This window comes from Artemia sp. Qi Xiang Cuo, chromosome 19 (genome assembly GCF_049724085.1).
Source record: "Artemia sp. Qi Xiang Cuo chromosome 19, ASM4972408v1, whole genome shotgun sequence".
NCBI lineage: Eukaryota > Metazoa > Arthropoda > Branchiopoda > Anostraca > Artemiidae > Artemia > Artemia sp. Qi Xiang Cuo.
The window spans coordinates 25,929,429-25,954,245 of record NC_142812.1 but is presented as its reverse complement, the minus strand read 5'-3'; the positions used below and the strand labels follow the sequence as shown (position 1 = coordinate 25,954,245).

General features: G+C 36.0%; 1 protein-coding gene and 1 long non-coding RNA gene across 6 annotated transcripts in view; both read left to right on the top strand.

Moving 5' to 3' along the window:
* Positions 1–1,023: 1,023 nt before the first annotated feature.
* On the top strand, positions 1,024–14,305 carry LOC148940664 (uncharacterized). Its single transcript, XR_016143348.1, has 3 exons — positions 1,024–1,120; positions 5,359–5,465; positions 13,952–14,305. It is a non-coding gene; the product is annotated as an uncharacterized LOC148940664 (long non-coding RNA).
* A 2,198-nt stretch (positions 14,306–16,503) lies between these two features.
* Positions 16,504–24,817, top strand: part of LOC148940663 (stomatin-like protein 1) — a 46,405-nt gene continuing 38,091 nt past the window's right edge. For 2 of the 5 annotated variants that reach the window (XM_089105485.1, XM_089105481.1), the window contains exon 1: positions 16,809–16,827. The gene's annotated coding sequence lies outside the window, so the exon portion shown is untranslated. Of the gene's footprint in view, positions 16,625–16,808; positions 16,828–24,817 lie in introns of those variants that run through there. The other 3 variants (XM_089105484.1, XM_089105483.1, XM_089105482.1) reach the window with 3 other exon arrangements.

Sequence of the window (24,817 nt, the reverse complement as noted above, 5' to 3'; positions counted from 1 at the left end):
GTTTCAAAGCCATTAGGCTCATCATTTGATTCCAGTATTACTTTTTTACGTCGCATCTCATCGGACTAAAAATTTTTGAAAAAATGTCTCCAATCCACAAATAGCAAGCCAAACAATGGATTCTTGTATAAAAAAAAACTAAAAGATATAAAGTGTTATTTTTTTCCATGAGAAAGACTAACGAGTGTAAATAAAAAACGAACAGAAACTAATTAAAAAAAGTTCTTTCACAAAAAAAAGGTTTTCACAAAAAAGTAAAGAGCTCCATTAAGCCAAATGTTACTAAATTACTACATGATCTTTACATCAGCGTACTGGTAACTAATTATGTTTAAGCCAAATGTGACCTCCATTAAGCCAAATGTGAGCAGAAATAAAGTTAAATAACCTTCCAAGTGTAAAAATACCACAAATCACCATAAAAAAATAAATTAAACTCAAAACGAACTGAAATTACAACAAATAACCGAGTCAAACTCAAAACAAGCAGAAACTAGCAAGAGCAGGGCTGACCACCCCCTTCCTTTTCAAGACCAGACCATAATATAATCACCATGATTCAGTTAGAACTTGAAGTCCGTATCGGCATATTTATGTAAGGAACCAGTCCGTATAAAATCACCGTCGACAAAAGATCGGAAGCTTGACTAGATGACCAATCATTTAAGTCGATCTTGGAGTCACACATTAGGATTATTTCTGATTTTTCAGGTGAAAGTTTCATAAGAACGTCATTCAAAATTTGAAAACATTCCTTCGTAGATCCACTTTGAGATTTATATATGTCGCCGAGCATCACCTTTTCGATAGTATTAATGTTAATTTCTAAAAATAATGATACTCGCTTCTGACTAGTAAAATGAATTGTCAGAAAATGTGTTGTTCTTTTTTGCTATGTCTGTTTCTATGCCTTTCTTTTTTGCCTTGTGCTTTTCTTTTCTTCCTTTCATCTCTATCCCATGTTACTTACCCTTTTCGTTACTTTTTTACTTGTATTTGTTTTCCTGTTTCAGAACAATAAACCAAGTTCGCGCCATTGCCTTGTTATTTTGCTTTGATTAGCGTATCTATGTCAAGATTGTTTACGCTATTGCCACCTGATATCTACATCACCGTACTTGTAAGTGACTATGTTTGAGACACTGATTGTTCATCAAGGATCAGCTCTAGTATTAAGCCAGCGCTAATTAGAAGCGTAGATTTTAATGAAGTCATGAATGACCCAATAGGTCAAGAGCCTAAGAAAAATTGAGTAAAGTACAAATTATGTTATGGTCTTGAGCTTCAGAAGGAATGGGGGTTTTCAGCCCTACTCATACTAGTTTCTGCTTGTTTTGAGTTTGACTCGGTTATTTGTTGTAATTTCAGTCCGTTTTGAGTTTAATTTTTTTTTTTTTTATGGTGATTTGCGGTATTTTTACGCTTGGAAGATTATTTAACTTTATTTCTGCTCACATTTGGCTTAATGGAGCTCTTTACTTTTTTGTAGAAAACCTTTTTTTGTGAAAGAACTTTTTTTAATTAGTTTCTGTTCGTTTTTTATTGACATAGTCTTTTTCATGGAAAAAAATAGCACTTTATATTTTTTTGGTTTTTTTTCTATAAGAATCCATTGTTTGGCTTGCTATTTGTGGATTGGAGACATTTTTTCAAAAATTTTTAGTCCGATAAAATGCGACTTAAAAAAGTAATACTGGAATCAAATGATGAGCCTAAGGGCTTTGAAACTTATAAAATTGAACGACTATTTTCAATGGCCATTCCTTAATCTGAAGATAGAATTTGTTTACTCAGGCAGGAAGGATGGGGTACATAGACAGGGAGTAGGGCTCATGATGAATAAGGAAGCTGCTAAGTCTTGTTTAGGCTGCAAGGTATTAATAATAGAATACTAATCGCTCATTTCATGACTAGAAAGTTCAGGGTATCAGTTATAGTAGTATACGCCCCTGTAGAACCGACTGACGGAGATACTAGGGACTCAGATGAATTTTACTTACAGTTACAGGAGCAAAAAGACAAGGTCCCAGGTCGAAATACGATGTTATTACTGGGAGATTTTAACGCCCAGGTTGGTAGAAATAGGGATAGATGGTATCCCAGCCTAGGTAAATTTGGTGTAGGAAAAGAAAACAGTAATGGATATAGAATTTTGCAATTTTGTAGGTATAACAATCTAGTTATAATCAATGCGGTGTTTGGTTATAAAATGGCTCATAAGTTAACATGGTATTCACGCGATTGTAAGACAGCAGACCTTAATTATTATGTTATAGTAAACCGAAGACTGGCAGGATCAATACAAGATACTAGGGTATATAGGAGTTCTGTTATTGATGTTAAAAGTAAAGATCACCATCTAGTAGTGTCAAGGGTTAATTTAAAACTGAAATATCGGAAGGGTAACTACCTCCGGGAAGTTATGATGTTGGTAGAATCCAGGATGAGAATTTGAGAGAAACTTTCCAGGAACAGTTGAATGCTAAACTTGAGAGTTTAAAATTTGATAATGTGGAAGATGGTTGGAATAATTTTAGAAAAATAATTTGTGAAGTTGCTAAAGGTGGATTAGGGAAGAAAGCTAGAACTGCAGCTAAGTATATTAGAGAAAAAGCTTTATGTTTAATAAAAGGGAGAAGGGACTTGTACAAGAATTTTGTGAATGACAGATCATATGGAAAAAAAATGAACGTAAAGAAAGTGGATAAAGCATTAAAATATGAGCTAAGGAGATGTGAAATGGAGGCCATGGATAAAATTGCCGAGGATCTGGAAGATGCAGCTAGACGGCATAATAGTAAAATATTGTACTGGCACGTTAACAAATTGAGAGGGAGTAGTCAATTCGGACTTGTCCCAGTTAAAGATAGGAATGGGGTCGCAATTAGCGATAAGGAAAAAACTAATGAGAGATGGGCCAAACATTTTGAGAACTTGCTTAACCGAGATAGAGTTGCAGGAAAAAATATAGAGGAAAATGAAAAAGTTTGTGATACTTTGGATGTGAAGGAAGATTTGTTTTGTGAGGAGGAATTAGCAACAGTACTAAAAGGCTTAAAGAATAATAGGGCTCCAGGTGCTGATAGGGTGGTAAATGAGTTTCTTAAATATGGTGACTCAGAGGTTAGAAATAAGTTACTGAAGATTATTAACATGATATTTGAAAAAAGGGAGGTATCTAACGATTTTAGGAAAACTGTAATTCAGCCACTGTATAAAAAAGGTAATGAAATCGAGCTTGGTAATTATCGAGGCATTAGTCTGGTCTCTGTAGTTATTAAATTACTTAGTAAATATGACACTTTTTAGACTGAGGGAAGCGGTAGACAAAGTTTTAAGAGAAGAGCAGTGCGGTTTTAGAAAAGGTAGAGGATGTGTCGACCAAATTTTCACTCTTAGGCTAATAATTGAGAAGTGCCTGAGTTTTCAAACACCTTTGGTCCTCAGTTTTATAGATTACGAGCAAGCATTCGATTCTGTTGATAGAAGAGCTTTAGTAAAGGTTTTATCCTTGTATGGTATACCAGACAAATCCATTAAAGTGAATAGTGTTATGTACGAGAATAACACTGGTGCGGTTAAGGTAGGAAATGAGGTTAGCAGCTGGTTTTGTATTAAATCAGGAGTTAAACAAAGCTGTGTTCTATCCCCCTTTATATGGATTATTTTGATGGACTTTGTTTTAAGGAGCACAAGAAAGGCAATGGGAGACCACGGAATTAAATGGGGAGTGAAAAGTCTCCTGGACCTGGATTATGCTGATGATTTAAGCATCCTAGATGAAAGTTTGAGCAAAATGAATGAAGTTTTAGAGGTTTTGCGAGTTCAGGGTGCTAGAATTGGTTTGAAAATCAATGTTAGGAAGACTAAGTCACTAAGGCTAGGAATAAGTGAAGATGAAAATGTGACTTTGGGTAATGAAAATATTGATCAGGTGGGCAGCTTCACTTACCTTGGTAGTATTATTAGTAAAGATGGTGGGAGCAGTGAAGATGTTAAAAGTAGAATAGCCAAGGCTCAGGGTGTTTTCTCACAGTTAAAAAAAAAGTTTGGAAGAATAGGAAGATAAATCTGCAAACCAAGATTAGAATATTAGAAGCTACAGTGATGACAGTGGTCAAATATGGCTCTGATGCATGGACGCTCCGAAAAGCGGATGAAGATTTGCTAGATGTTTTCCAGAGAAATTGCTTAAGGATTGTTCTGGGTACCCGGCTTACTGACCGTATTTGAAACAATAGGCTATACGAAAAATGTGGTTCAATACCGCTCTCTAGGGCTAAAATGAAAGAAAGGTTGAGGTGGTTATGGCACGTTGTACGGATGAAGGATGACAGATTGTTCTTTTCGGCCAACCAGCTAGGGCTAAACGGAAAGGAGGTCGTCCCCGTCTGGGATGGGAGGACGTCATAAAGAAAGATTTAAAGGAAATGAATGGGAACTTCGTGAGCGGGTGTAAAAAGGGAGGCTTTGAATAGATTGGGGTGGAGGAGGAGCGTGCGTAGCTGTGTTGGCCTCAGGCGGCTTGGGGCTGCGGTGAGTTGTTAGTAGTAGTAGTAGTAGTAAATAATTGGAGGACTCAATATCATTCTATGATATTGTACTCAGTGGTATACGTAAATCAAAGTAATTAATGGCCTTGGTGATTTTTTCTCCAACGACCATTCTTTTCTGGAGCCAGCAAATTACTAGATAAAGTATATTGCATAAAATAGTTGATTACTATGAAAGCTTTTCTAGAGTATTGATTCTATTTCCGGTAAAAGGAACTTAAACCTTTAAAATAGGATATATTGATCATAATCGTAAAATTACAAGATTTATTAGACCCAGATTCTATGGAAATTAACGAGAACACGATTAGTTAAACTTGGCCGTTTTGTTTTCTAACAAAATCAAAGATTTTTTAATCCACTACCATTAAAGCGTAAAAAACTATTTAACACTGTTCAAAGAACACTTTCTAAGTTTTCTTCTTGAATATGAAATACAAGGAAGTTATTTTACATTGTGCTGATGACCTACGAGGCTTCCGGAAAAGTATCAGTACTGACCTTCAATCGGAGCTTGCAAAACGCTGGAAGGAACAATTGGGTTTGCCTTATTAGCCACGAAATTCTAAAATAGCCGCTGAGAAGTATCAAAAACCAAAGTGATTCTGACGCGTGTTAGAAATTATATTGTTCTCGCTTCTGACTAGTAAAATGAATTGTCAGAAAATGTCTTGTTCTTTTTTGCTATGTCTGTTTCTATGCCTTTCTTTTTTGCCTTGTAATTTTCTTTTCTTCCTTTCATCTCTATCCCACGTTACTTACCCTTTTCCTTACTTTTTTACTTGTATTTGTTTTCCTGTTTCAGAACAATAAACCAAGTTCGTGCCATTGCCTTATTATTTTACTTTGATTAGCGTATCTATGTCAAGATTGTTTACGCAATTGCCACCTGATATCTACATCACCGTACTTGTAAGTGACTATTTTTGAGACACTGATTGTCCATCAAGAATCAGCTCTAGTATTAAGCCAGCGCTAATTAGAAGAGTAGATTTTAATGAAATCATGAATAACCCGATAGGTCAAGAGCCTAAGGAAAATTTAGTAAAGTAAAAATTATTTTATGGTCTTGAGAAGGAATGGGGGTGGTCAGCCCTGCTCTTGCTAGTTTCTGCTTGTTTTGAGCTTGACTCGGTTATTTGTTGTAATTTCAGTTCGTTTTGAGTTTAATTTATTTTTTTATGGTGATTTGTGGTATTTTTACACTTGGAAGGTTATTTAACTTTATTTCTGCTCACATTTGGCTTAATGGAGCTCTTTACTTTTTTTTAGAAAACCTTTTTTTTGTGAAATAACTTTTTTTAATTAGTTTCTGTTCGTTTTTTATTGACATAGTCTTTTTCATGGAAAAAAATAACACTTTATATCTTTTCGGTTTTTTTTTCTATAAGAATACATTGTATGGGTTGCTATTTGTATGTTGGAGAAACTTTTTCAAAAATTTTTAATCCTGACACAAATAACATTGTATAATTTGATTTTACACCTCTTCATGTTGACCTGAAAAAGAAAATTTAATATCATTCTAATAAAATTCTATCGATGCTCTTTGACAACCTGGAATCATATACACAATGCCTTTTGATTTAGTTTGAAAGTAACATTCAGTTTTAAAGCATAATGGGTCAATTGCAGAATTTTGGGGATTGACATACTTAATATCCCTACAGACATAGTTGCTGGACCGTTCTACTATGCTCAACAAAATGGCTCTCTCAAAATTTTGATGGATGTATTTGGAAAGTGAATGGGCTTGGGAGAAGGTCTGCTGACTCTCGAATCACTTTACTCTTAAAAGGTTCCCTAGAACTTTTAATTTGAATCGAATTAGCTTCTTTAAAAGTTTCAATGACATTTCTGGCTATTATTGAGCGGCACTGCCTATGATGTTGCTTATGTGCCCTTTTGAAAACTTACATACATACACTTGTTTCGTTTTATTGAAACTCCCCTTAAGCGTCCCCTAAAATTTTCACCTTAATACCCTTAGTGTCAGGAGTTGCAGTAACTGTGGTGGTAGTATTAAAAGTATACACGTAGTGCCTTCTGTCTAGTTCAAAATCCACCACAACTTACCCTCAAAGGTCTATCTTAACTATGTAAGCCGTTCTTGAGATATTGCTTTGTCACCATTTTGAAAATCCATATGCTCTTAGTTTGTTTTGATTTAGTTCAACATCAGTGGCGTAACTTCGTCAAAATCCTGTGGGGGAGGGGGCAAAGTTGGAGCCATTTTTCCCAAATCAAGTGAAAATGACAGTGAAATCTGGAAAATAATACATATATTACCATAAAAGCAAAGATATATTAAAGAAAACTGACATGTTTCTCTGGATATTTGAATTGTGCAGGCTTATTTTAGATTTAACAAGATTTTAATCAGAAACTAGATTTAGGATTGGGGGGAAACTGAAGTCCAGGGGGGCTGCAAACTCGAGTCTGGAGGGGGCACTTGCCACCTTGTCCCATAGAAAATTACGCCCCTGTTCAGCATCGGCCAGAATAGTCCTTAAAAGCTTTACCTTAATAGCCTTAGCTTGCATAGTAGAAATAGTTGTAATAGCAATAATAACAGCATGCGCATAGCACCTTTGGCTTCTTTAACATCCCCTTCAACACACGCTAAAAGGTTCAACTTCACACACCAAAATGTTCCTAAGATTTTGCTGTTACACCTTTTTGACAATCAGCATGCAGATGACCTTATGTGATTTAGTTTGTTATATGTTCTTTGGGCTAATGTGAACAAAATGGCTATCTCACAATTTTGATCGGATGTGTTTGGGGAAAAGAGGGTGCCAGGGAGGGGGGCTAGTTGCCCTCCATCACTTTTGATTTATTTCAGGGAATTTGAACTGTAGATTTCCAATCAAATGGGCCTCCTCTAAAGTTCACACGACCACTCCTTCCATGAAAAATTTATGTGCCCACGGTGCATAGCTAACAACCATTGCCCTCAGACTCTGGGAAATTGTGTCAACCCCAAAGGCCATATTATAAGATCTTAGGATTTTTTATGAACAAATGGCTTTCTCAAAATTTCTATCAGATGCATTTCGAGAAAATGCGACGTTTGGAAGGGGGGTGGGTTGCTGGTCCCTGATCATTTTGACTCTTAAAAAGCGCACTAGAACTTCTGATTACAAATCTAATGAACCCCACTAACGTTTATACGACAGCCCTTTCTATAAAAACCTTATATGCCCCCATAGCATGAATTTTAGTCCTTTCTCTCAGGGCTATTGGGGGTTACCATCCTTAAAGACATAATTTCATTTTTTGAGATAGCACAAAATAGCTATCTCAAAATTTTGATTGGATTTGTTTAAGAAATGATGGGTGTTCAGGGGGGGGGGGAGGTTGCCCTCCAATCACTTTCGACTATTAAAAATGGCACTAGCCCTATCAATTACCAATCGAATGAGCATCTTTCGAAGTTTCTACGGCAATTCCTTCTATACGAAGTGCCCGCGTCTAAAAAAAACAACAACAAACAATAAATAAATAGATAATACATTGGACCCACATCACTATTTACTTAGGCAGCGCTATTGCGCTGCCTGGGATATACCGATACGGATTTCAAATCAGTTATCGGGTTACTTCCCAATTGGAGTCTTGCTTCCACTTCCCAGGGCTTGCAAACAACAAATAATTCACGGTAAACCGATATTTCGACATACACCAGCAGAGCTTGATCTTCTCAATCAAACATTGAAAACTGCCTCATGGGATTTTGTACTATCTGATAAGGGTAACCTAAGAAAATGTGACAGAAGATTTAATTAGTTTTATGATAATGTCAAAAATAAGTTTTTGGAACATTGCTGGAAACCTTCGACAAATTGGTCTATAAGATCAACCCTCATAGCCCCGTAGACAAGAAATGGAATTTTAAAGTCAATAAAAAAAACAGCAAAATCCCTGGAAAGTGTATAAGAAAAAACCAAGTGATTAAAAGCTAGAAGGATGAAAATTATACCGAAATATGCTAAAATCGCTAATGCGTTAAGCAAAAGTGGCAAACTTTACTAGGAGATTTGTAGATTCTGGAAAAAATATTAAGAAGACACGAAACGTGATAAAAGAGGCTACACGATAATCAACGACACCACTAAGTCACCCCTGATATCTGAAAATAGACTATAAGTTGATAACATTATTTTGAAGGCCACGTTCGACATCAGCTGACGAAATTTTTTTCTGAGGTGGAGAAAAAAGTAGCGGAAAGTGTGCCTCCTTCTTTCACAGTGCAGTCTTGGAAGCACTTCCTCACTCCTCCGTGCTCTAAATCAATGGTTCTCAAACCGGCCTCGGAGCAGGAATGAGAGAAAATAATTTCATCCCTCAAGAATTCTTCAACCGGTTTCAACCTAATTCCTGCTAAATTCATCAAACTCATTCTACCGTCTACTATACTGTGTGTGATTTGGTTAATAATTCATTCCAATTAGGAGTATTACCCCACTGACTCAAGTTGGTATGACTGAGATATCTCTTTATAGCAGGTGGTGACCATGAGGATCCAGGAAATTACAGGCCAATCTTTCTCCTATCCGCCATTTCTAAAATATTATTAAAAAAAATTTCCGAAAAATAAGTTTTTCAAAGAAAAGTAAAGGCAATTTTAAACTTAAGCTCAGCAGATACAAATACCTGTTAAAATTCAAACTCAAAACGACCAGAAATTACTATTAAAGAAAAAATGAAACCCAAAACAAACATAAATTAAATAAAGAATCAATGCAAACTCACATACAATAGATATTAATGTAAATGAACAAATAAATCTTAAAACGAGTGAAACTTAAATTGCATATGCAAATCAAACTTGAAACGAACAAAAATCGCTACAAACAAGAGTTTGGGTATCGCCTCCTTCCCTCACTGTAAAACTCTAAAGCCTACTGCGGCATTGGCACTATACTGAAAACCAATTGTATTACAAATATTTTCTTTTGTACTTAATATTGAAAATAAACATTAAAATTATAGTAAAATTTTGAACTGATGAGTTTTCAGTAATTAATATCATTATGCATTAAATATTCAGTTTAATTTATTAGTTCTTTCTAAAGTTGTTCAAGACGAATACAGTTTCACTACAAACAAGAGTTTGGATACTGTCCCCTTCCTTAACTGTAACTAAAAACCAAAAGCCAACTGCGTGATTGGAGCTTCACTGAAAACGAATTATATTATAAATAATTTCTTTGTTTATGTTGTTTATACTTTTCAAGACTGTTCAAGACGCATATAGTTTTCAGTAAAGCGCCAATGACGCAGTAGGTCTTAGACTTTTACAGTGAGAAAAGGAGGCGATACCCAGACTCTTGTTTGTGGCGATTTTTATTCGTTTCAAGTTTGATTTGCATATTCAATTTAATTTTCACTCGTTTTGAGATTTATTTATTCATTTATATTAATATCTATTGTACGTTTGTTTGCATTGATTGTTTATTTAATTTCTGTTCGTTTTGGGTTTCATTTATTCTTTAATAGGGATTTCTGGTCGTTTTGAGTTTGAATTTTATCAGGTATTTGTATTTGCTGAGCTTAAGCTTAAAATAGCCTTTACTTTTCTTTGAAAAACTTATTTTTCGGAAAGTTTTTTTAAGTAATGTTTGTTCGTTTTTGATTACAAAAAGTTTCAAGTTTTTAATCAAAATTAAAGAAAAATCAAATCAAATCTTCATCAAAGTATCAAAACTGGTATCAAAGTAACAACATCAAAGTGAAAAAAGTTTGTCCCCTTTGAAATAAGCCCCCTTTGAAGTTTTTACGACGACCCCTTCTTCTATATGAAGTGCGTCTGGGAAAAAAATGGAGTGTGGGGGGAGGCTAGCTGCCCTCTGATCACTTTTTACTCTTACAAAGTGAATTAAAACTTTCAATTTCCGATCAAATGAGCCCTATATGAAGTTTATACCAGCATCCTTCCATAACAACCATTATATGCCCGCAGGGTATAACTTACAACGCCTACCCTCGGGCCCTGGGGGGCTGTGTCCACACCGGAGTTTTGTTATCTGAAATTTGAACTATTTTTAAGAAAATGTCTATCTCAAAACTTTTATCTGATGCATTTAGGGCGTGGAGGGGGGGGGGGGGCTAGTTGCCCTCAAATCTCTTTTAACTCTTCAACAGTGAACGAGAAATTTCAATTTCCAATCAAATAAACCCTCTCCGAAGTTTATACAAGTATCCCTTCCATGAGAACGATACATGCCCCCAGAACATTAACGCCTGCCTCCGGGACAGGGGGGGGGGTTGCGTCGACACAGGAGTTTTTCTTATCTGACCTTTGAATTATTTTTAATGAAATGGCTATATTTAAAATTTTATCGAGTAGGCTTGGGGAAAAAATGGTGTTGGGGGGGGGGGGGGGGGTTTAGGGCTAGTTGCCCTCGGTTATCTTTTGAATCTTAAAAAGAAAACAAGAACTTTGAAGTTCTAATCAAATGAGCCCTCTCTGAAGTTTATAGGAGCATCCCTTTCATAAGAACCGTACACGCCCCCAGGACAACACTTACAACGCCTACCCCCGAGCCCTGGGGGGTTGTGTTGACACCGGAGTTTGTGTTATCTAATTTTTGAACAATTTTAAAAAAACTGGCTATCTCAAAATTTGTAGCGGATAGATTTGGGGAAAAAAGGGCATGGGGGGGGGGTAGTTGCCCTTAAATTTCTTGAATCTATAAAAATGAACTAGAACTTTCAATTTCCAAACAAATGAACCCTCTATGAAGTTTATACGAACATCCCTTTCAAAAGAACCACATATACCCTTAGGGCATAACTTACAACGCCTTCTTCCAAGCCTTGGGGGGTTGTATTGATACCAGAGTTTTTCTTATCCGACCTTTGAACTATTTTTTTTAAACACACTGTCTATCTTAAAAGCTTCATCAGAGGGGTTTGGAAAAAAAGGCGTGGGGGGGGGGCTAGTTGCCCTCGGATCTCTTTTGACAATTAAAAGTGAACTAGAACTTTCAATTTCCAATAAAATGAGCCCTCTCTGAAGTTTATATGAGCATCCCTTTCATAAGAGCCATACACGACCCCAAGACAACACCCCCTGTGAACTAAAAAGTGAAAAGTGAACTAGAACTTTCAATTTCCAATCAAATGAACCCTCTATAAAGTTTATACGAACATCCCTTTCATAAGAACAATACATGCCCTTAGGGCGTAACTCAGAACGCCTCTTCTGAGCCTTGGGGGGTTGTATTGATACCAGAGTTTTTATTATCCGACCTTTGAACTATTTTTTTTTAAACACACTGTCTTTCTCAAAATTTTCATCAGATGGGTTTGGAAAAAGAAGGCTTGGGGAGGCTAGTTGCCCTCGCATCTCTTTTGACTGTTAAAAAATGAACTTGAACTTTCAATTTCCAATCAAATGAGCCCTCTCTGAAGTTTATACGAGTGTCCTTTCATAAGAATCATATATATGCCTCAGGGCATAACTTACAAAACCTGCCCCCGGACCCTGAGGGGTCGTGTCGACACCCGAGTTTTTGTTATCTGACTTTTGAACAATTTTTAACTTAATGGCTATCTCAAAATTTTTATCGTTTGCATTCGGGAAAAAAAAGGGCGAGGGGGGGGGGGGCTAGTTGCTCTCCAATCTCCTTTGACCCTCAAAAACTGAACAAAAACTTTCAATTTAAAATCATGTGAGCCCTTTCCGAAGTTTTTACGAGCATCCGTACCATAAGAACCATATGAGCCCCCAGCGCAAGACTTACAAGACTTACTCTTGGGCACTGGGGGTCTTGCTTAACCCCGGAGTTTTCGTTACATGATTTTTGAACTATTTTTAAAAAAAATAGATATCTCAAAGTTCTTTTCAGATGGGTTTGAGAAAAAAGAGCGTGTAGGAGGAGGGGGGGGGGCTAGGTGCCCTCCAATCTCTTATGACTCTTAAAAACTGAAATGCAACTTTCAGATTCCAATCAAATGACCTCTCTTCAAAGTTTATACAAGCACCCCTTCCATAAGAACCATATACGCCCCGAGGGCATAACTTACAACGCCTGCCCCTAGGCCCTGGGGGGTCGTGTCGACACCGTAGTTCTTGTTATATGATCTTTGAACTATTTTTAACAAAATAGCTATCCCAAAATTTTTATCGGATGCATTTCGGAAAAATGGGCATAGGGGTGGGATAGATACCCTCCAATATCTTTTTAGGCTTAAAACGTGAACTAGGGCTTTCAATTTCCAATCAAATGAGCTCTCTCTGAAGTTTATACGAGCATTCCTTCCATAAGAACCATAGATACCCCCAGGGCATAACTTATAACCCTTACCCTGAAGCCATTGGGTGGAATGTTATGCTCAAAGATATAATTTCCAAAACTTTCAACTGGGTTGAACAAAATGGTTATTTAAAAATTTTGATTGGATGTGTTTTGGGAAATAGTGGGCGTGGAAGGGGTGTTAGTTGCCTTCCAATCACTTTTGACTATTAAAAAGGGCACTAGCTATTTAAATTTCCAATCGAATGAGCCCTTTTTGAAGTTTCTATGACAACACTCTACAAAAACTTTACATGCCCTCAGGGCATAACTTACAACCCTCGCCCTGCGGCCTGGGGGGGGGGGTGCCATCCAGAAAGTCCTAATTTTCAGAATTTTCAACCACGTTGAACAAAATGGCTATCTCAAAATGTTGATTGGATGTCTTTGGTGAAAAGGGCGTGAGAGGGGGGTTATTTGCCCTCCAATCATTTTCGACTATTAAAAAGGGCACTAGCCCTTTGAATTTCCAATCGAACGAGCCTTTTTTGAAGTTCCTACGACAATGTTGTCTATACAAAAGCTTATATGCCCCAGGGCATAACGTACAACCCTTGCCCTGAGGGCTGTGGGGGAGTGTCCTCCTCAGAAACATAATTTATATCTGGAAATCAATTAGGTAGAACAAAATAATTATCTCAAAATTTTTATTGGATGTGTTTGGGGAAATGGTGGGATTGGAAGGGGCGTTCGTTGCCTTTCAATCAATTTTGAACCTTAATAGGGCACTAGAACTCTCGATTTCCAATCTAATGAGCCCCCTTTGAAGTTTTTACGACGACCCCTTTCATATAAAGTGCCTCTGGAAAAAAAATAAATAATAAAACATTGGAGCCGTTTGGTCTTTACTATAGGCAACGCGATAGCGTTGCCTCTGATACTGAGCCGTATGACCTTTACGATTTGCCTCTGATTTAAAAAACTAATACTGAAGCGGCTTGTGAGTTACAATGACGGTAAAAAAATTTTCCGTAAACATAAGTTTGGATTTTGTGCATAACTTTCAATGGATTATTTGTGCAATAAGCTTTTTCAGTTTATACGACCGTCATTGGACTTTGGTCTAACACCTTCAGATATTTTCCTTAATTTCAGGAAAACTTTCGACAGTCCTACTCACGAGATCCTTATCTGTAAGCTGTCTCATCGCGGAGTTTGTGTGGAACAACTGTCATGGTATTCTTCATTCCTCAATAGCCATTATATCGGTGCTGAAGCTTCGAAAGACCGAGTTCCAGTTGCGTATGGAGTGTCTCAAGGCTGAATTATTTGTCCTCTACTATTCCTTATATACGTCAATAGCTTTTATTGGACTTTTATCACCACAGCGCCAAATCTGTGCCGTGGTTATGTTAGAAATATGATTCTCAAATCACACAAATAGCTGCTTCCAATAAGCATGAATTAATAGTTGCACTCATTGATGACAGTACGTTAGGTGCAGCGCTACAGATAAATACTCCTTTACACGAATGTTACAATGATGAATGAGAAAATTTATTATTGGTTTGAAAGTAACCTTTTAGCTCTGAATGCAATAAAGTGGTACCTACTCAGTTTTTCCTGTACAGGTAAGAGTTGTCCGATGGTAGTGAAGCTTCTTGCTTCGAAAGGTCCTATATGCCGCCCACCTTACCGACGATTTCATAGACTTCTTCTGGATGAAAAACTAACATTCAAAGAGTGTATTGATATAATAAAAGTCAAGGTTCGAGAAGGACTGGGGATCATATAAAAACTTAAATATTTTTGTATTTTTCAATTCTCTGTCTTTTATACTTCTCTGTTATTTATCCTTATCTTTACTACTTTCCATCTGCATGAATATCTACTTTTCAATCCTTTCTTTTGCCCATCCGTAATCTCATTATTTCCAGTATTGAAAAATTTCCAGGAGATCTCCCGTCATGTTTTTCCGGCATTTTTCAACTTGTGAGTGAAGTCAGCCCATATTCAGTCCGAAGCTGGGAGGATATACTGGTTCTTTTCTCCCTCTTAGTGCGTCCAGACTTTGGTCTTAAGGGCTAGGCACACGTAACTGATTTTGGGAACTGATTTCAGCATCCGTGGACAAACGATACCGGTAAGAAAAATGTTCTTGAAAGAAAAATTTTTGCGCAAAATTTTCAAAATAAAAAATCATGGACACAAATAGTCAACTTGAGTTTATTAATGGTTACTTGATTGATCTCAGCTTAGTTCTCAGTTTAATTTTCAGCTCAATAGTGGGGTCTTTCACCTCAGATACCTCTAGCTGACTATTTATTTGTATCCCTATTTTTTTGCGATGATCATGATAAAAATCTGCGCTGATTTGTAAATCGGCGCCGAGAACTAGAAAATTTTTCAACCTCAAATCGACGCTTATTTCTTTTAAAATCGGCGCTGATTTGGAAATCAGTTCCTGAAATCAGCTACGTGTGCCCAGCCCTTTAATGTTGCCAAGTGCGTTCAGACTTTAGTTGGCATTGGGGTGTGTTCGGACCTTTATTCCTGTTCGGGACTCCCCTACCATTACTTTCTTCAAAAAAAAAACTAAAAAGATCTTTGTTGGAGAAGAAAAACTGAATTAAAAAAAAAAAATTAAAGTTAGTGTTTTTTTTCTCGAAATTTTACTTTCTCACAAACGTGATGGAGACTTGGAAAAGTATAAAAGCATATTGAACAAATTTTTTTTGTGGTACTTTTAAATATAATAATTTAATGCTAGAGTACGAAGCTGTCAGCTTCTATTCAGTCAATTATAATGCTCCTTAAGATTTTCAGCAAACATTCACTTTTTAGAAAATGGCATTAAATCACCTTTTGTTTTTAGGTTGCTGCTTGACTTCATAATTTCTTTTTGACAATTAAAACAGTTTTTTTTTTCTGTTGCCAAGATGCTTCAAACGTAACCATGATGTCAAAAGTTTACAAAATGAACGCCCACGGCATACATAGAGACCATAGAATCAAATAAAACAGAAAAATCCTGGTTGTGTCTGCAGAGATACTTTCAAACGTGGCGGTGGAAGCCAAGCTTTTTTAGAAACTCTAAATCTGGAAGCAGGATTTCAGAAAATACAGGATGACGCCCTACCCCTACTACGTAGGCTAATTGGTTTTTGTATCACTTAATCCTTGAGTTACTTACATCCTTTCTCGAAACGTTCAAACCTTAAGATAAAATAGACGTAATCCACTAGATTCTATTCATATTCCATTAGTTTTCGCGCTCCAATGCTTTCCACTTTCTCGTTTTCGCTTTCCAGCAGTTTTCGAGACCTGCGACCGAGCAGGAAAATAGGCCTGTTTTTACACTCATCAATGTGCTAAGATCTTACATCTTTTGTCAGAAAACGCTTAAAAGTGAAATCTTTGATCAACGATCTTACATCTTTGGCAGTTTTTGAGTATTCTTACTTAATCATTTTGCTCTGAACAGTGGTCTGAGAAGAATGTTGATTAGATCATCAAAGTTCTCTCATCATTATTCTATATGCTAAAACAGTGGCGGTCTTCAAATTTTTTAGCAACATCATTGAGCTGTAAGATCTTAGAACGAAGATTAGTTAAAAAACGATAATCTTTGCAGAAAGATGTAAGATCTTAGATGTAAGATCTTAGTGCTAAAAAACGGGCCTAATGTTTCTATTATCGCGAAGACCCCCTATGGAATGAACGTTTTCCTGCATTCTATATGAATAGATCCAAATAATTGTTTATAAACTTGACAAGCCAAGCCTAATGAAGATAACTAGGCTAGCTAATAACTTTTCTTGAATGTAGGCTAGACTTGTCTCAAACGTTTTATTTAGAAAGAGTCCTCATCGTGTCGATATACCTGTTATGGTGAAATTTAAAGAGGCTCACCACAATTAATGGGGCAAGAATGAATAGCCTAGGCTAGTAGGCTATCCTAGATAAGAAATTGGCCTGGACTATGGGTGATTGGCTAAAATATGTTAATATGTCATTGTAGAGAAATTAGGGTAAGGGTATTTACAATTCTAGATGGGTGCTCCCAATAATTGTAAGCAATGTTACTCATTGAACAACTCTGGACCCAGCACAGCCACTCCATTATATCACCAGCAGGGGATGAGCATGGTCCCAGGGTTGAGGTCCACTCCAAGCTGTAGCTCCATCAGCATACCCTCTCAGCTGCTGCAAACATAGAGAGGTGTCTTGGCACCATCAAAAGAATATTTGTCAGCTTCAACCCACACATTATAAAAAGGTGTAAACCTCTATGATATGCCAAATGCTGGAATTTGGTATAATACTAGAAATCCTTCTTGTTTTATGGTCTGTCCAAGCATCACATTTGTTTTTCTGACAGTGACCCTCCCCCTCCCAGTGGTTACAAATATAGACCTTGCTGAATTTAGTCATACTTCATAGGCTCTTTGTTCAAACAGGTTTCCACAGTTTTGGCAAGATAAAATTCATCTTTCTCTGAGTAAATTGCAGTAGAATAGACTATATATAAAATTTGATTCAACTCAGTAGATAACAATGGCATATAGGCTATGCTAAGATTTATTCTATTTAGCCTACTTTTTCTGAAAAAATCTAGAAGATTGCTTTTAGTAAACTCATTTTTTGAATTTGATTGGATATCCATTAAGGTACAGTTTACTCTGTAATAGTCTCTTTTTTTTAATGTCTAATTGCTTATTTTAGCACTGTTTGTGCCTATGCCAACACTTTGGTGCAATGGGTGCCTTATTAGAATATCAAATCCTATTTTGGCACTCTTCAACTGGTAATTTAATTTTAATACTGGGCCTTCTATCATGGTATAGATATTCAAATGCCAAAGTGAAAGTGACATTTTGGTCAGTTCCAGAAAATTACAAGGTGTTTTACATGGTGTGGAAACAGGTATCCATATTTTGACTCAAGAGCAGTTTTTTCAACATTTGTGGGTAGGGAGCTATAACATATTAGAAAATAGAAATGATTATCCACAATTGGATATCTGAAAAAGTCTGGTGCCCTACTGTTGTATATATAATAGAGTGCAGCTGAGATGGCTAGAGATTTGGTAAATAAAGATAACTTTCTTAAGTGGGAGATTGCATTAGTTTTGATACTTTCTTTTGCCTCTAGCTAATTATTGCCCCTTGTCTTAGCTTGAAAATGTTATTGCAGGTTCCCATAAATTGTATTGTTTTAGCTCAAGAAAAAATTCCCACTTGTTGGAGTAGTAGCATGACTCCCAGAAAAGCCAGGGAAATCCTGAATCACATCCATATCTGAGCTTCATTTAGTGACACATAGGCTACTGTGGATGAATAAGATACAGGCATTCCACTGGGTTCATAATTATGAAAAAAATTAATATTTTTAACCTAGGTTCATAAATGGTTCATAATTTAGAAAAAAGGTTTATAAAGTTCATATTTTTCTTACCATTAGCTGGAAAGCACTTGTGGTTCCTGTCTTTTTCCTTATAAAGGACAAGTGAAACAAGTGTGCAAGAGTTTTGTTTAAAACATTTCAAACTGTAACACTGCATGTTTTTGTGAAGATGTGAAGATTCCTCCACATTGTTTTCTGAAACATGTGCCAACTCAATGGTTAACCCTTGTTGTTTCAGCTGAGAGGCTTGATGCGCAATAGGATGCTCTTAATGAGTATTTCCTGAAATCCATCCCAAAGAAAAGACCAGAATTGATTAAGTCCAGCACATACCAGGAGATGTCTAGTAGTCTCAGGTGTACCACAACCAAAGCATTAGTCCTCTTTGTCATAACTTTTGGAAAGCTATTTGCTCAGTTGACAGAGTTGTTTCAACATGAAGAATTTGGGGCAAAACATACCTGTTTCATTGCATTTCAACATTGCTGTTGAATTTGGGGCAAAATGTGTGCAACATCTATAAACTGCACCTGAAAGCTGAGCAATCTAGACAGGCTGAAGAGGAGTCCAAAAGGAAAGAAGAGGAAAAAAAGAGGATGTTATCTGAGAAGTAGATCATTGAACTCCTGGAAAAAGATTTGATTGAGAAGAAGTCAGTTGAAAAGGAGAAGAGACAAGTACCAGAAAGGCTTCTTCAAGAAGCTGAAAAAAGCTATAGATGCCTAAGACTTTGTATAAATAAGCCTTGCGCAAAGTATGACTGAGGCTTTGAGCCAGAAGATGCACAAAGAAGATAAGACAGCCAGAGAGGTTGATCTTATACAGAGCAGGGTAAACAAATGGAAGTTGTCCTTAATTTTGGCAAAAGAAACAAGTAGAGTGGTATATTTTGTACTGTCATATTGAAAAACTTGTAAAAAAAAAAAAAAAAAAAAATGTAAGCACCAGTGATGAAATCACCAACTGCTGCTTTTTGTGTCCACAGACAGTTTCTGAGGTGCATATATTTTAAATATATGTTCATAATTGGTACATAAAAAGTGCAATCAAAAGTCCATATTTTTGTGGTCAAAAGTTCATATTTTTCACAAAAATTCTAGCAGGAGGCCTGAAGATTAAATGCTTTCAAGCCCCTCAGGTTTTGCCATATATCTGTTCAACCAAATAAAATATACTGAAGTTAGTAATAGTCAAAAATTACACAGTACATAGTAAATTTTTTTGTACTTACCACATTCAACAAAGGTTGAAAATTTGGTTGATTTGACAGTTCTTTTGTTTCTGAAGGATGGTTGATAGTTTTCTCTTGTAGAAAGGTGCATGGTTAAGGGATTTTATTTTTGCTTACCAAACTTGTTGTTCAGAGCACTTGTTTTGCTGACTAAGGGGGAAATGCAAACTTGAGAATGAGTGATTGAAGAGAAAAGATGATATGGGCTATTCAAACTTTCTTCTGTAGAGTATGTCAGAAATTTCTTGTGCCAAAGGCTCTATTACTCACAAACAGAATGCTAAAAGTAATGATCAGAGATATACATAGTAATGAAACTAGACCCTGGTCAGTTTTAACTGATTGCTATTCCAGTTGAAACTTCCCTCAGTTTCCATATACAGCAAATGTCATAAGTAGTGTCTTTGTGTAAGAAGCTGTCTGTAAAACTGAAACTCTTAGGCACATGAAGTGTCTTGTATCAGATTTTCCTGGCACCTGTTGTAATGACAGTAGTGATTGGTTAAAAGTGATGTTTTCTTGCAATATTTCAGGAAAAAATCACACTGAGATCTTCCAAGTTCATATATCTAGTTAATGAGGGGCTGTAACCATATTTCCAGAACAAATCATTGAAAAATTTCAAGGACTCAGATCATTACATGAGTAGGCCTTTGATGAAAATGACAAATTTATCAACCATAAAGAGCTTCAAATACATGCAAGTTACTTCTCTTGCCAGCAAACAAAGCAGACACAAATTATATTGCAAATATAATTATTTTCCTCTTAGAATATGTGATTAATAATCCATCAATGGGGAACTGGAGTGAAATTTTATAGGGATCAGTAGAAGAGCAATGGGAAAATTTCAAGTTAACTTTACTTAGAATCTAAGACAGCAACACTGCTGTAGGCTATATTACAGGAGAAAGCAAAAGACCCTTTCATACATGGCCTAGGAATTAAGAAGCAGCAAAATAAAAAAAGAAATCCTTGGAAAAAATACAAAACAACTGAGAGTTTTAATGAGTATGGGAAGTTCAAAAGTGTAATAGATAAATTGAGAAATCTAACCAGACAACTTTACCAGAACCATGAAGCCACACTAGCTAAAGAAAGAAAGCACAATCCAAAGAAATTTTGGAAATATGTTTCCTGTAAAAGTCCTGATCAGTGATCAATATCTAATCTAACAAACTGCTTCAGGAGCTGAACTAACAGATGCCAAAAAAGTTGCAGATGAATTGAACCATCAATTTTTGTCCATTTTAATAGTTTGTCAGATACAGACCTACCTACTATTGAACCCACTCACATCCACTATCCAATAGAGCCTATTGAGATTCATAATTTTAACATCCTCACACAACTTAAATTGCTAGATGTCAACAGATCAGTTGGGCCAGATAGGTTACATCCATTTCTTCTAAAAGAAGTTGCTGAAACCATTGCTGAGTCAATCTCCACATTATTCAAAGTTTCCCTCTGTACCAAGGAAGTACCAACAGATTGGAAAACAGCATTTGTCATACCTTTGTTCAAAAATAAAATAAAGACAGAGCAGAAAACTACTTTCCCATAAGTATTGCTTCTGCTGTGGCTAAAACCCTGGAAAGAGTGTTAAATGACTCTGTCATGTAGCATCTCAAACTAAATGGAATACTATTGCCCAGCCAGCATGGATTTCAACCAGGAAAGTCAGTAGAAACAAATTTCCTTGAGATTTATTATGTAATAAAAGACCTGGTTGATCAGGGCCAACCTGTGGATGTCCTGTTGCTTGACTTTGCAAAAACCTTTGACAAAAATCTACACCTGCAAATAAAACTCATCTTGTGTGGAATTAATGCAATCCTTGAGGAATGGGTCTCAGCTTCTCTTACTGATAGAACACAGAGAGTGAGGCTTTTTACTAATGAAGGAAAATCAATCCTCTCTGAGAGATGTGGAGTCAAAAGCAGTGTCCTGCAGGGTTGTGTCTTGGGACCTACCCTATTCTATATATAATATATATATATATATATATATATATATATATATATATATATATATATATATATATATATATATATATATATATATATATATATATATATATATATATATATATATATATATATATATATATATATATATATATATATATATATATATATACATATATATATAAATGATAGTTTTCAAATGGCTACAAATCATCTCACTCTCTATGCCAATGATTCAAAGTTGTTTGGTACTGTCAACCATCAGCAACTATAAGCAGATCTCAAGAATAAACTAGGCAGCAACATGGCAGATGAGTTTCAACATTGACAAATATAGCATTATACATATGGGCAAGTCCAACCTAAGTTTTAATTATACTATGGTCAATCCAGCTGTAAACAACATACTGGAGCTGCAAAGTGTGGAAGAAGGAAGGGATCTTGGAATTGTTGTTGACAACCAGTTGTTGACATCACTCAACAACAGCAACCTTATAAGAAAATCAAAATATATTTTCATGTGATTATTATCGCTTCTAATCAGCAGTTGTACCAAATCTATCCTGCTCAAGTCATCCTCAGGGCTATACTGTGGTGTTTATCCTCCCCATAGTATAGTGCAGACGGTTGATATCATCTATTTTCCCTTCTTGTTTTAGTTTTATATTTGTGTTTAAAGCTTTTTCAAATAGGCAATGTTTAGAAGCCCTCCAAAAAAAAATGTCACTCAAGATACCAAATCAAATTCCATAGTGAAATATACCCATCCTGGCTGGTCAAGCACATTATCTGAAAGTTCTAATGATAGCTCCAATTCGGAGAATAGGACATTGGTAATTGTAGGTCCTAATGCACCCATAAATGATGATAATGGGTTTCAAGAGGTCCCCTCTAGAAGCTCTAAAAAAAGGAAAGAAATCTCCCCAATTAAAAGCATTTCCCTCTCCCTGCCCAAGATCCTCCCTCCAAAAACTTAGGAATTTACCTTAAAATTACTCCCACTACCCCCTTTGAAATAAAAATGATCACTGCAATAAGAGTTGCAATTTTTAAACTGCTAAAATCAATGTTCTCTCTTAACATTAACCGTGATGGATCTCTGCTAATAGCTGTAGAAGATCAGAAATCAGCGGATACAGTAATTAACCTTAAATCCCTTCTTAATATCACCATTATTGCATCTAATTGGAACCCAAAACAATCACCAACAAAATTTGAAGTTTTTAATGTTCCCCCAGAGATATCTACTCAGGAGTTAAAAAAAGGCGTCTCAGATAGGGCTGGAAACACAATCCCAGTTGAGGATGTTACCCAACTTGGAAAACCTAACTCTACTGGCCTAAAAACTAGTAGATTCTTCTTATTCACACTAAACGATAAAATTGATACCCCAGAAAAATTATTCCTATTTGGGCAAATCAAACCACACAAGGAATACAAACCTAAGCCTATTCAGTGTCAGAAGTGTTTCAAACTGGGACACACAACAAACAAATGCAATGAAATTCTCCAAGAGTGTAGTAATTGTAAATCTTTCCATCCTAAAGAGCTGACAACCTGCAACAACACCCAGCCTACATGCATCAATTGCAAAGGCCCACATGAATCTATAAATAAATCATTATGCCTTACATACAAGAAAAGAGCTCTAACACTCAAAATATCAACAGAAAAGGCCATCCCAGACCCCTTTGCAGCAATGGAAGCAAATGCTGCCCAACAATACCAAATAAAGCCTGTAATGAAACCAACCAAAACCCCAAAGTCAAATGCTCCAAATACATCAAGCACCCCTTATAAAACAATATCTTCTAAGCCCCCTAGCTCAAATCCCTATCAGAAGGGATCACCAATCCAGCAAGCCTCTTTTTCCAGTGAGATGAGGCCAGCCTGGCCCTCCCTCCCAAGAAGAAACAAACCAGAAACACTACCAGGAATCAATCCCTTAACCAACAAACAGGATGCACTACCAAAAATGCAATCCCCAAAATCCCCAAATATTCATTCTAAACTGTAATGCAGTTCAGGCCATGAACATACATCAACTACAGAAAACAAAAATTATTGCAGAATTGGCTAAAATCTACATCCCAGATGATATGCTCATTCAAGCAAAAAAAGATCTTGCTTTACTTTTAACAAAGCTGAACATTGATACACAGTCATATGAAGAATAAATCAACAACACAACATTTATCTATACTCCAATGGAATGTAAGATCACTCACAGAAAATAAGTTAATGAACTAATATCATTTATGAATAATAATTCCATTAATATTGCTTGCCTCCAGGAAACTCATTTAACCCAAAATCAACAAATTAAGTCTCTGTGATACACTATCCTGAGAAAGGATAGATCTTCAGAGAGAAAAGGAGGTGGGATAGCTTTATTAGTTAATAATAATATAAAATTTTGTGGCATCAATTTTCCAGATTTTGAAAATGATGTTGATGTAATTGGTATAAGTGTTTGGCTGAATAATTTAAAAACCTACATAATAAGCTTTTATAACCCTAATGGCCAAACTACAGATGCCAAGGATTTCTTTAATTATATAAATAATTCTAATATGTAAAATAATATCATTATTTGTGGTGATTTCAATGCCCACTGCCTTTTGTGGGGGAATAAACCAGCAAATAAAGCTGGTAAATTTATTGAGGATATGACTTCAAATAATAATGAATTAGCTGTTGCTACCCCTCCAAACCTGAATACATATTTTAACCCCAAAAGTGGCAAATCCTCCACAATTGACCTACAAATTGTGTCTTTAAATTTTTTGAACAAAATTTACATAAATAAAACTGATAGTATATGTACAGACCAATTTGCTATAGTTTGCTCCCTAAATCAGCCTGCAGAAACTTCAACTCATAACTCCAAATATATCAACACTAAAAAAAATTGGTCTATGTTACAAAATAAACTAAATTGTGAAATTACAAGTTTCCCCAAAAGTTCATGCATTTCTAACACAACAGTTGACACACATGCTGAAGCATTGACATCTTTACTAATAAATACAGCTAATCATGCTATCCCCAGGACAACACCTAAGAAAACATTCCCTAAACAAATTCCTAAAGCATGGTGGACAAATGAGTGCCTAGATAAATGGAGGATAAAAAAGGCAGCTAGGACAGAATTAATAAAAAAACCAACACCTACTACATATTTAAAAAAATTACGAGCAGAATCTAATCTAAAAAGGACTATAATAGGTGCTAAATATAAATACTGGAATAATTTTGCAAATAATCTCCCCAGAGAAACGCATGAGCCAATTATACATAAAGTCATAAGCCACATATGTGGGAAAAAGACTTCTCCCAACCCAATCCTGTATGAGCTTTAACATAATAATTCCCATTATGACAATGATATTGAAAAGGCTAACCTATTTGCAATCC